This window comes from Balaenoptera musculus, chromosome 2, assembly GCF_009873245.2.
Source record: "Balaenoptera musculus isolate JJ_BM4_2016_0621 chromosome 2, mBalMus1.pri.v3, whole genome shotgun sequence".
Classification (NCBI taxonomy): domain Eukaryota; kingdom Metazoa; phylum Chordata; class Mammalia; order Artiodactyla; family Balaenopteridae; genus Balaenoptera; species Balaenoptera musculus.
The window spans coordinates 148,716,211-148,728,578 of NC_045786.1; the positions used below are offsets into that span (position 1 = coordinate 148,716,211).

Below are 12,368 nucleotides of genomic sequence, written 5' to 3' on the forward strand. Positions count from 1 at the left end.
AAGTCTTTGGGGGTATAGGACAATCTCAGGTCCCAGAACCTTCGTTTCAGAAATTAGCAACAAACCAAAGAGGAGAGAGCTATCCACGGAAGAGCTGGAGGGATTTGCTGCCTGTTGACCCTCGGGAGGAAAGATCTCAAGACAGTGGGGGTGGGGAGCGGGCTTGGAGTGGGAACAAAAGAGGCTTTCTCAGCCTCCTCTCTCCTCCACTCTTGCTGCTACCCCACCACCACCTCAGGAGCAGCGGGGACGAGGGCTTTGGCCTGGTAAGAGTTGCCCCGCAGAGGGCCCAGCTCCCAGCTATCCAGGGGCTCCTTTCCAAGGCTGGGCCTTTTGAGACAAACAGCAGCTTTCACCATGTCACACCCCAAGAACTAATAGCCTCCCCCTATCTGTAATGTATTTAAAGCTGGGGAGGCAAACAGCAGCCTAGGGTGGCTCACAAGATTTCTGGGGTGCATGCTTGTGGTTCTGGAAAGGCTACAACACTGACCTGCCCTGCAGAGTGGCCCCTTTCCACATCCTTCATTTTGACTGTAGTCGTCTTTTCTCTGGCCAGACCCTCCATTCACTATTTTTTTAAAAAAATAAACTTCCTCTCACTCAAAGGCTACCTGCTTTTCGGTTAATTGACAAGTATACAACAAATATTTATGGAAGACTTCCTGGATGCCAAGCCACGCCCACAACAGTGGGCAAGACAGACAAAGCCCTGGCCTTCTTGGGCCTTCCAATCCAGTGGCAGAATAATTAATTCAGCCCACAGTGCAGGCCTAGTTCTGGGTTCTTAGCGTACCCTGGTTTAGCCTCTAGATGCGTGTGGCAGAAACGCATCCATAACTTGTTAGAATTATAAAAACGTAACTCAACCCTCCAGAGGAACCCTGCCACACACAGCATTTCACCCAGCTCTCCTCTCTTCCCCTTTAGTCCTGGAGGTTGCATTTCTGTGCTAGGCATACCAGGACTTAGGAGGGGCTTTTTCTGACTGTTGTGTGGCCAAGACTGCAGCCAGTGAACATTCTCAGGGGCCGCCCAACGCTAGAGGCTCCAGGGGATTGGAAGCCAGAGGAAGAATCCATCCTCATCCTCGCTCCAGGTTTGCTGCCTGGGCCTCCAGGGGTCTGAGCTGGCAGGTGAGAAAAGGGAAAATCATCAGCCTCGGTAAACAGCCCCAGCTCCTCCTACAGTGGGTGAGCAGCACGCTGTGAATTTGCTATGTGGTTTGGACCAGCTTGCCAAGTTTTCTGCCTTTTGTTACGATACCATCAGCTGTTCCCTCATGGTTTCAGGGTATGAACATCGCTCTATTTATACTCGGCAGCACAAAGGTCTGTGAGTTTTTGTACACAGGAGGCCACCAAATGTCTGGAGAAAGAGGAAGGAGGCGAGAGTGTACAGACATTTGCCAAAGTGACAACGAGATTCAGTTCTTACCTAGGAAATTGGTCAGAGGTTCCCAGCTTTGGCACTGGTGCCCCAGGGCCTGTGTGGACACGACGACAGCCTGAAGTGACTTGGGGCTGGTCAAAGGGAAAAGTCCTGGACATTCAGCGTGGAAGGACTCTTTGATGTGACTCTGGCCTAACCCTGCTCTTTCACAGCATAGCAGACCGAGATTCAGACACGTGAGATAACTTACCCAGGGTCACACAGTCAGTAGAAGAGTTGGTTTGGAATTGAGGATGCCTGTCTTTTAATTCACTGCTCTTTCACCCCCATTTTATACTAAACCCATCAATAGTAATTTAATTTCATACAGACACATGTCTATGTTTTCATGAGCAAAAGTATAAGCAATATTTTTTTTTGGTAAGAGGTTTAAATATTCCCAATAGCCTGCAAGGAAAGGAATACAGCTCTTCCCAATGTCTGTATCACTTTCTTGGAGAGATAATGCAAGCCCATGCTCCCAAGTACAAGTCTTAATATAATAAACCTGAACCTGTGGTAATTGTCAGTGCTTAATGCCTGATCCAACCCTCACACCTCAGAAATCTTTGTGTGGTATGTGTGCATACCTGCGTGGGTGCGTTGGGTGGACATGTGTACACACTATCAAAGGATTTTTGTTGTAATTGTTTTTGTTGCACTGATATCTCAAATGAATTTCTGGAAGAATTCATTGCTTCCAGATGTGACCGCTTCTGGAAGAGTCTGTCCTTCTTTAGATACTCAGGCATGATTCATTGCTAGTGCTGGTCAGTGTTCCTAATTTGTGCTTTTCGTGTGTGTAGGTGACATTGGATAGGAAGTACCCAACTTGCTATACCAAAAGTTCAATTATAAAGTGGCGATGGAAACTGGGAGTACATTTTCCCGTAAAACCTATGTTATATATGGCTATGTGGTTTAGTTAATCCTTGAAACTTGTTTAACTTCATATATATTTGAAATATTGCCTGTTTAGAATTAGTGCAAGTATGAAACACTACTTTTTCACCAACTGTGCTTAAATAGAAGAACTATAAAACCAAATAAGAATTCATTTTTAATTATCATGAATGTTGGTGGTAAGGGTGAGCAGTTTTATTAGAAGTGCCGATAGATGAAGACTTTGTGAGAATTGTGGATGGGATCTTTAGATATTCTAAGGGGTTGGGGTGTTGATGGTTCTGGTATTTGAGTATGGTTAATTCGACTTTTACACTTGTGGCTTTCTCTTTCTTCTGTAAGGCATTATTATTAGCCACACTGTTTAAGTTGATCAGATGTGATTAGGGCTTGGGCTTTTGTTGACAAATGGAATAAAGTGAAGGAAGAGAGAAAGAGGGAAACATTGTTCCTCCTGAGATCACTAGGTAGGAGTTGGAAGAAAGTGGACAAATAAACTGCCTGTGTACATCAGCAGCAACACCCACTGTGTGTGGGTCCCCTGGCACTGATTTTTTTTTTCAGTGGGGGTGAGGGGAAGGAGCAGAAGAGAACTGATGCACAGCCCACCCACACAGCTCAAACCTAATGGTCAGTGGTGATTCCTGATAGCCCAGAGCCCTGTACTCTCCCTGTGTGTGATGTGAGTGAGTCACTCCAAATCAGCATGTCAGCACCATTCCGGAAGCCCAGTTCCATGCAATCCCATGAAAGGAATATCTTGCTAGCCAGCAGGAGTTATCTGCTCTCACTGATGTCCTCCTGAAACCTGGACCCAACCAGAACCCCGGGACAAAGCCATAGACATGAATTCTGGAACCCCTCAGGATATCTGGTCAACCCCATATGTTTGGGGAGTGGGAAGAGGATAAGGTGGGCAGAGGGACTGGAGAGCACCCCAAAGAGAAGATATGGGGTCTGGGGCCAAAGAGGGGGGCATGAGCTCTACGTGTCTAAAAGCAGTACTGCATGAGAAAGCTATCCTGAGATGGGCCCAATTAGACCTTGAATGGTAAAGGGGGCAAAGGAGAGAATGTGACATTGTAACTTTTCCCTGTAAGAGGAGAAAGGGGTTGGTGGGGATGAGGTGTGGTCACTTCCCTGCACTATCCACCAGGGACAGTGACCCTACCCCTGACTTGGCTCAAGTTAAAGCAAATAGAGTGATGTTTAACTAGCATCACAAGTGCTGGTTAGGGGGAAAGCATCCATAAACTTGTGCATACGATGCTTACAAATGCTTGGTTTAGAGAAATAAAATTTGATGAGGATGGTCTGAAGGTTATACAGTTTATGTATTCTTTCAGATCTTAAAATCTCTCTTTGAATCACACCAGCTGTGGATCTGAACCATGTGCTTTTGGTCTCCAGTGGAAATGCTTTTTAACAAACTCAGATTTCGGAAGAAGTCATCAGCCTACATTGAGAGGTTGTAAGAGAAGGACTTATGGAACTCCTTGTCATATCTCTGGTAAGAATGTTTTTTTTATGAGGAGCCATGGAAGAAATTTCCCTTAGTTCTTCATTCCAAGAATAGTTGTTTTTCTCCTAAACAACAGGCTTTTATTTTATGGACACTATAGATCATATAACTGACCATGTCTCCCCCTTTTCTGCTTATATTTAATTATTATTATTTTTTTTTGGCTGCCTTGAGTCATCCTTGCTGCACGCGGGCTTTCTTTAGTTGTGGCGAGTGGGGGCTACTCTTCGTTGCGGTGCGTGGGCTTCTCATTGTGGTGGCTTCTCTTGCTGCGGAGCAGGGGCTCTGGGCATGCGGGCTTCAGTAGTTGCAGCATGCGGGCTCAGTAGTTGTGGCTCACGGGCTTTGTTGCTTTGCGGCATGTGGTATCTTCCCGGACCAGGGATCGAACCCGTGTCCCCTGCATTGGCAGGCGGATTCTTAACCACTGCGCCACTGGGGAAGTCCCTGCTTATATTCAAATTTGAAGCAATCTTGAGCCAGTGTACAGATCCTCATAACCTGCAGAACTGAATTTCACCCTTAGAATGTTCATCTTCTGTTTTTTTTCTTGTTTTCCCCTTTAAAATCTTTCTTGTATATCTATTGTTTTGCTTTCATTATATTGCATGTAATTTTAAAAAGTCATCTTAAATTATTCTGAGAGCAAGTTGGTTAAATAAATACAAAGGTGGCGAAGGGGTGCTAGCTCACGCGAGTCCATTTGCTGACTGTGGTTGGGTGGCTTGAACAACAGGCTATTCATAAGTACAAGAAATTTGCAAGACTGATGTTAGAAACTGGAAGTACCTGCACTATTTATAGTTGCATTTTTAAACAAATTCTTGAATGTGAGCAGTGAATATGTGCTATTCTAACTGAAAAGGTAATTATCAAATTCCTTAGTAGTCACTTGGCCATGGGGTAGAAGTAACTCGACTCTCCGCCTAGGGGAGCAAGAGACTGGTGATTTCTTTCATCTAAGCAGCACTATTTTCTTTTTAAGGTTAATTCCATTCAAGGATCAAAGTCCAAATACTTAATCAAAACCACTGATTTTGCAGATCCACAGCCAATCTTGGACTAGATTTGCAACCACCAAATATTGAAGAAAGCAAAGCAAAATGGAACCAGGCCCTTACAAAATACATAGTGTGTTGAACTATTTTTTTTTTTTTTTTTTTGCTAGTTATCACTAAACACTGAGCCCTGCTGCTCTTCAAACTCTCTCTTTCCTTTTTTTTTTTTAGGAATAGAAAACGACCTTGATACCCCATACTTTGAGTTACAGCTATTAGGACAATGGAGAGAGGGACACGAGTAGGAGCGGGACGTAGTATTAGGGGGCGTTTGATGGCTGCAAGTCGAGTCCACTTCGTTTCTGTACCGGACGGGCTCATTGCCAGTTTCATGGAGAAGACGTGTGCAGATGAGGGCTTCTGTCACTGAAAAGGGGTCACAGCTGGCAGAGGAGTGACGGTATTCACAGTAACCCTTCTTCTGGCCGACAGTCCTGGGAATGCGGATTCTAGCTCCAGGGTTGGCCACGCCGGCAGGAAAGTCGTTGAAGTTGGAGGTTTCGTGGAGTCGAGTTAGGTGCCGGGCACTGTCCGGGTCCCCCTTGGGGTCATAGGCTCAGATGCAGGTACTGCTTGCTCTGTTTCTCAATGGCCTCCTCAAGGTGCTTCAGACCATTGTCCTCTCTCACGGCCTTGGTGATGAAGTTGGTGTGGCAGCCTACACCATTCCAGGTCCCAGGAATGGGCTTAGGATCACAGGCTGCTGTCATTCCAAAGTCTTCAAATACATGCCACAAGATGAAACGGGCTGCCCAGAAATGATGTCCCATATCCATTCCTTCACAGGGTCCTATCTGGAATTCCCACCGGGCAGGAATGACCTCGGCATTCCGCCCCTGAAATCTTGACACAAGTGTACAAGCAGGCCCGGTGGTAAGCCTGCACAATATCCCTGCCACAGGCTTTGTCTCCTCCCACACCACAGTCGTATGGACCTTGGGGCCCAGGGGAGTGGCTGGAAGGCCAACCAAAGGGGTGTTTGTCTGTGCCCATGAGAATATACTCCTGCTCCATTCCAAACCGGGGGTGCTGGTTGTTCACCATGTCTGTGATCCATTTACAGGTGTGCCTTCAATTGGTCTCTGTGGGCTTTCGGTTGTATTTGAAGACTTCACAGAACACCAGCTTGGGGTCCTTGCAGAAAAGGTCCTGAAACATGGCAGCAAGGATGAGATACTTGTCACTGTTGGAGCGTCAGACTGAAAAGTACTAGAACCATCAAAATGCCACTCAGGCAACTCATCTAACACCGTCAATCCAGATACGCATAGCTTGGGCTTCCTCACCCTGAGACAGGGACATGCCCACCTGCTGGATGCCTTTGTTCAAGTGGGAACTCGCTGAAGTGGCCGTGGTAGGAGGCACCCTGGGTGGCAGGGCAGGCAGGCGGTGAGAATGAGGTGCAGGAGGAGAGGAGAGGAGGCCGGGGATGCTGTGCAGACGCTCTGCTCTTCTCCCATCCTCAGCTCTGCCAAAATTATCGCTTCCTTCTCATCTGGGAAAAGAAACAAGCTGAGCCTAGAAATGGTTTGAATGGGGCAACGGGAGGGTGTCTATTTTCTAAATCTCCCTCGCAGTCTAAGTGTTCCTTCTGTTTCTCCCTGTGTCACCTAGTCTCAAGAGGAAATGGTGATGAGCGTACCTGTTTCCAGATGGCCCAAGCATTGGGTACCATCTGGACCCAATGGTACATGGTATCCTTTGTACCACAGTGATGATGGCTCAGCGTCAGGGGGAGGGGGAGACAGAGCATAGGCATGATTTATGGACGTGATTCAGTCTTCTTGGGCCTGCTTCCCTACAGGACTAACCAGAGGCCAAATTGGGAAGAAGGAAAAGATTCATCCTGGTTCCTTTGGCCCCTTTTCCATTGGGAGTGATTCTCACTCTCACCTGCTTAGAATTGAGGATGCCAAGGAGTTTTCTGGTACAAATATTAACAGTGTGGAAAATTGGCCCAGAGTATAAAGAGGAGTTTGAAAAGGAAAGAATCAAGCCCATTGTATTCTTAAAGAAAAGACTTTGGAAAAAAAAAATCACAACTTGTAGATTTCAAAAGACCATCTTCTTTCCAGTTTTCCATTTAGAAAATATGGATATAATAAATACACATTTGTACACATTTGCCTTGAGAAAAGCGCCTCAGAAACACATAGTGGTTATTCCTGAATGGTAAGATTCCAGGGGATTGTTTTTTTCTTGTTTGGATCTATGGTCTGATTTCCCCACAATGAATGTGAATGGCAATATTGTTGGATGCTAAGTGAAGGTCAGGTTCTAAAGTCATATGTAAAGAAGAAAATCATGTCCCATAAAATTACCCCTTGAAGACTACTTCCTTACTAAAATGGGATATATGTGGCTTTGTGTATCACAAAGTAGTTGCCTTGAATTTAGGGGCCGAGATATATGAAAAGATACACATCTTCATACATCAGAATCCACTCAAGGTGCTGAAAAGGTGCTAAGCTTTGTGGGAATTGAAACCAGCTGCTGAGGGAATATCTGCCATCTTGTTCTTCACTCCGTGGAGCCTCTACTCACTGAGTGGAATGGCCTGAGGAAACATCTTTCCTCTTCAGATTGCTTTCTCTCCGTTTCTCTCACTGTTTCTTTCTCTCTCCTCCCAGGATGTGGTGAGGGGGCTTGTCTTAGAGCTGGGTTTGCAAGGCAAGCCATTATATTCACTTAGATCGCATATTCTAGATCAATAAAATTAGCATTTTATTCTAAGGTGGATTAATTAATTAATTGAATTGAATTTATTGAATTCTAAGGTGAATTTATTCCCACTTAACGTAAAGTTAAGAAAGCTTTGTGTATGGTATGGGGTGGTTGGAATGGAGTAGGTCTGGGTATAAAAGCAGGAACTTTGAGGAGACCAGGAAGGGCCTGCCCACTTTTGCTTGGAAATCCAGCCTGGAAGTTCTTAGCTGCCGCAGCAAGTTGTTGGTAAAGATGGCTCTTAACTCTGGGTCATTTTCCTATTCGGTGTCCTGCTCTGGTTAGTTTGGGGTGGTGGGCAGGAGGAGAGATCAGTTGGAGGGATGGAATAGAATCATCTTTTTTTTTAAAATTATTATTTATTTATTTATTTATTTTTGGCTGTGTTGGGTCTTCGTTTCTGTGCGAGGGCTTTCTCCTGTTGCGGCAAACCGGGGCCACTCTTCATCGCGGTGCGCGGGCCTCTCACTATCGTGGCCTCCCTTGTTGCGGAGCACAGGCTCCAGACGCGCAGGCTCAGTAGCTGTGGCACACGGGCCTAGTTGCTCCGCGGCATGTGGGATCCTCCCAGACCAGGGCCCGAACCTGTGTCCCCTGCATTGGCAGGCAGATTCTCAACCACTGCGCCACCAGGGAAGCCCTAGAATCATTTTTATATGTCCCTCTCCCTCACTTTCTCATCCCCAAATAGAAACAGGTCCCCACAAGACTGGTATGCCCCTGGGAGATGTCTGGGGTCCCTGGCAAAGGGAACATTCGCCCAACACTTACTTATTGGGCACCTATTATACGTGAAGCACTGGGATAAGTATTGAGTCCTCTTGGGGGCAGCCTGTATACCCTCCTTCCTCCCTGCCATGCGGGCAGGAAGAAAGTGAAAGAGAAGACACAACTATGGCTGCCCCATGCCCTCTCATTTGGTGACTTGTCCAGCCCTGTGGACCACGTGGAGCAGGACAGTGGAGTTAAGACCTGGGTTTTAAAATCAGGCAGGCCTGGGTTCAAATCCCACTTCTGGCACTTGTGAGCTACATGACCTTGGACAAGTTATTTGGCTTTTCTAAGTCTCAAGCAAGTTATTAAGTCATTCTGTAAATGGAAAAGATACTTATTGAGCACCTACTATGTGCAAGGTACTGGGGATAAGTACTAAGCAACGTTCTCTGCCCAAGAACCTTACAGCCTGTGGGAAAGACTGACGTTCACATTTGTAAGTACAAACTGTGGTAAGTTCTCCAAAGGGAAAAGGAAGAACCTTTTGAGACTGGATAGCTGAAGCCCTCATTTGGGTCGTTTCAGGGGAGGGTTTTAAGAGAAAGGCTCTCTGAAGAGCTGTTTTAAGTCGAGAACTGTGGGATGAGAAGGTGCCAGAATACGAGTGTGGGAGAGAGAATTCCAGCAGAGAGCAAAGCATTTGTTCCACCTCCAGCCAGTGAGATCCACCCGCCAATCCCCATAGAGCAGAGGAAGCCCTTCTTAGCTAACAATAAACTTGCTGAGCCTCAGAAAATCCTGTCACTGCCCAGATCCCCCCAGAGAGACGATTCTGTGGCTCTAACCCTCCCAGCTGCACCCCACAGGATGTGTGGGGCTCTGGTGGTCTTCAGACTGCAGCCCTCGACTTTCCCGGCTAATTTTGCCTGGCTGAGAGCGTGTCTCCAGCGAGGCTGGGCTCCCAAGCTGGGCGCCCGCCAGTCAGTCTGGCCAGGGAAGGAACTATTTTGGGAATTTTTATGATGGAGCAATATTTTTTTGGTAAACAAATGGAAAGCTGTTAAACAGGGACGGTCACCCTCTAGCTTGAGGTTCACCTTTCTCCATGTGGAGCTGTCACAGAGGCAGCACTGTCCAGCGGGGAGAATGTCCCCAGGGCTACCCACCTTCAATGCACACCTCATCGTTTCTCTTAGATTAAACAGCTACGGAAATTGACGAGGCTGCTTCCTCCCCCTGCCCTCTCTTGGATTCTTTGAAAACAAAAGCTCTGGTGTGGTCTCAGGTAGTGGGGCCCCAGCCAGCCTGATTAACCCCTTAGGGCTTGGGGATGGCCTGTTAGCTTTGGAAGGGACCTTAGAGAACATCTGCCATCCCCCTCAACTGGTGAAGGAACCAAGGCCCAGAGAGGGGAAACTGCTTTCCCAAGGTCACAGAGCTCATCAACTGCAAATGAGGTTGGAGTCCCAGACACCAAACTCCTAGTCCCGTTCTCTTCCTTCAGGAACGATAAGCCAGACCAGAGGTCAATAAAAGGAAAGGGTAGACCCCAAGTTTGGTATTTTGCAGAGAGCCTACAAACTATACACGCATCACAAGTCATGAATGTACTAACTTCCTAAGCACTGACCCCACCCTCAAGGTCTCCTGGGAGAGGATTCTCCTTATATCTGAGGACCAGTCCTTTATCCCAGTTCTGACCTCATCTGGCCTGGCCTCTTCAGGCACTTGCCTCTGATTGGCTGCTTGGTGGTTGGGACTTCTTTACCCAGGGCCCCTCTCCTTGATGCTGGGAGACTATCCCTGCCCAAGCGTCACTCCTCCAGCAGCTCCATCAACTCTTGTTCTGCCCCAGTGGCTCCCAAGCATCCAAGCTGCCTGGGCCCCATTTTCTCAGACTGAGCTACAGCCATTTTTAAATGTCTGAGCTCAGAGAAAGATAATCAGGGCCCCCAAATGAAAACAGCATCAATGTATTGCCTTCCCCCTACTGACAGAGCTAGGAGGCCACTATATTGTTATGGCAATAATAGCTACCTCTTATTGAGTCTCCGCCAGGCCCTAATAGATATCTTTTCATTTCATACTCACAACAGCCATGCATGGTATGGATTATTTGTCCCACTTTACAGAGGAAAATGCTGAGGGCCAGAGAAGCCCAAGATCACATGACTGATGAGTAAGTAATGGAGCCGAGATTCACTCCAGGTCTGTCTGGCTCTAATCCCTCAGCTCTCCCCATCTGGCAGCCTCCAGGTATGAGACAAAGAGAGTCTGGCCAGGATGGTGGCAGAACTATGTAGCGGAAAGGACACTGTTTACAAGCTCCAATAGATCAAAGGTTGGAGTTGAAAGAAATGGACAAATAGAACATATCACCTAAGTTTTGAGTCTTGAATTGGTCAGGAGTCTTCCATTTTTGAGTGATAGAAACCCAACTCAATCAGCTTATATACAAGACAGCTTACCTTCATTTGAGTGCCTGGGAAATCTGGGATTACATCTGGCTTTATGAGCAGCTTGATACATGATAGTCTTTCTCTGCTTGGCTTATTCTTCAGACAAGCTTTCTCCACACGATGGTATCAGTCGTTGCTGGAACCCCAGAATCAGATCCTCTCAGCAGAAAGGGACCATTTCTTTCACAGCTTTGGTGGGAAAATCCCAGAAGGACTCCTACTGACTTGCGTGGGTCATATGCCCATTCTCTGAGCCAATCACTGTAGCCAGGGGGATGGAGGAAGAATGTGCTCCTCAGGGAAATCAGCTGAGCTTCGGTGTCTGATGAAGGGGAGAAAAGGTTTGGGGAGACAGAAACAACAGATAACCTTAGGCCAGGGGACTGGGAGAATGTTGGCACCCTTGACAATCAGAGGAAAAAATCAGGAGGAAGGGTTACTTGGGAATAATAATACTAATTACAGCAACAGTAATAAGCAACATTTATTACAGCTTACAAAGCCCTTTCACATACCTTATTTAGTCCTCATCTAACCCAGAAAGGAAGGCACAACAGGTGTTGTTACTGACCTCATTTTACAGATGAGGGGACAGGTTTGGAGAGGATAAAGGATGTGCTCGTGGCTGGCAGGTGGAAGGTCTGGAACTCTGATGGTGGACTCTCACTCAGGTTCTCTGAATCCCACTTCCGGAGGGGAGACAGGCTGAGTGTGAAGTGCCTGGTGTCCTGAAGGCAGATGCTACTCTCAAGGTGACAGGCACCCCTGACCATGTCACTTTGGGGTCATTTACTTAGTGTGATCCCTTGCTAGGTGTTACATGCCATGTGGGCAGGGATCATATCTGTCTAGTTCACTGCTCTACCTTAGTGCCGAGCTCTGTGCTTGGCACCCAAGAGGCACTGAATATAAAGTGATCCAGTAGAGCCCTGTTGATGACCTGAGTCTCCCTGGGAATGGAGGATGGGGACCAGAGATCCAGGCTAAGGACTAAGCCTTGGGGAGTGAGCATGGGGGAAGAAAAGTAATGGGAGCCTAAAGTGCAGCATGGTTGGCCCCAGCCCCAGACAACCTTCACCAAATGCACCACAAGCCTCGCATCTGCTGGGCAGACCAAACTGGACATATGGGACCTACAGACTGAAAATCCCATTGGTACAACTGGACTGGGTTGGCAACCATGTGAGTTGTGTCTTCTGGGACCTGTCTTTGCTGTGCCTGATTGCACTTTAAGTTCAAGTTAACTCAATCAAACTCCATTTATTGAGCACCAACTATAAGCCAGGCATTGTGCATATATTGGGCACCAGGTGTATGGTGATAAATAAGACACAATTTTAAGGGTCATTTTAAAGGCCACTCATTTGTTTAACCCTCATTATTTCCCAGATACTGTGTTAAGAACTGGGTGTACAAGATTTGGTGAAAGTCTTATGCTAGACAGGGTGGAGTGACACATTTATGCCCAACTGATCACAATACAAACAATGTGATAAGTGATGTGATCTGCATATAACAAAGTGCTTTGGGATTATAGAGATAAAAGTGACTAATTTT

The 12,368-nt window shown here is 46.8% G+C and overlaps 1 pseudogene; it reads right to left on the reverse strand.

Moving 5' to 3' along the window:
• Window positions 1–218: 218 nt before the first annotated feature.
• Window positions 219–6,579, reverse strand: LOC118889931 (annotated as a pseudogene).
• Between the last annotated feature and the right edge of the window lie 5,789 nt (window positions 6,580–12,368).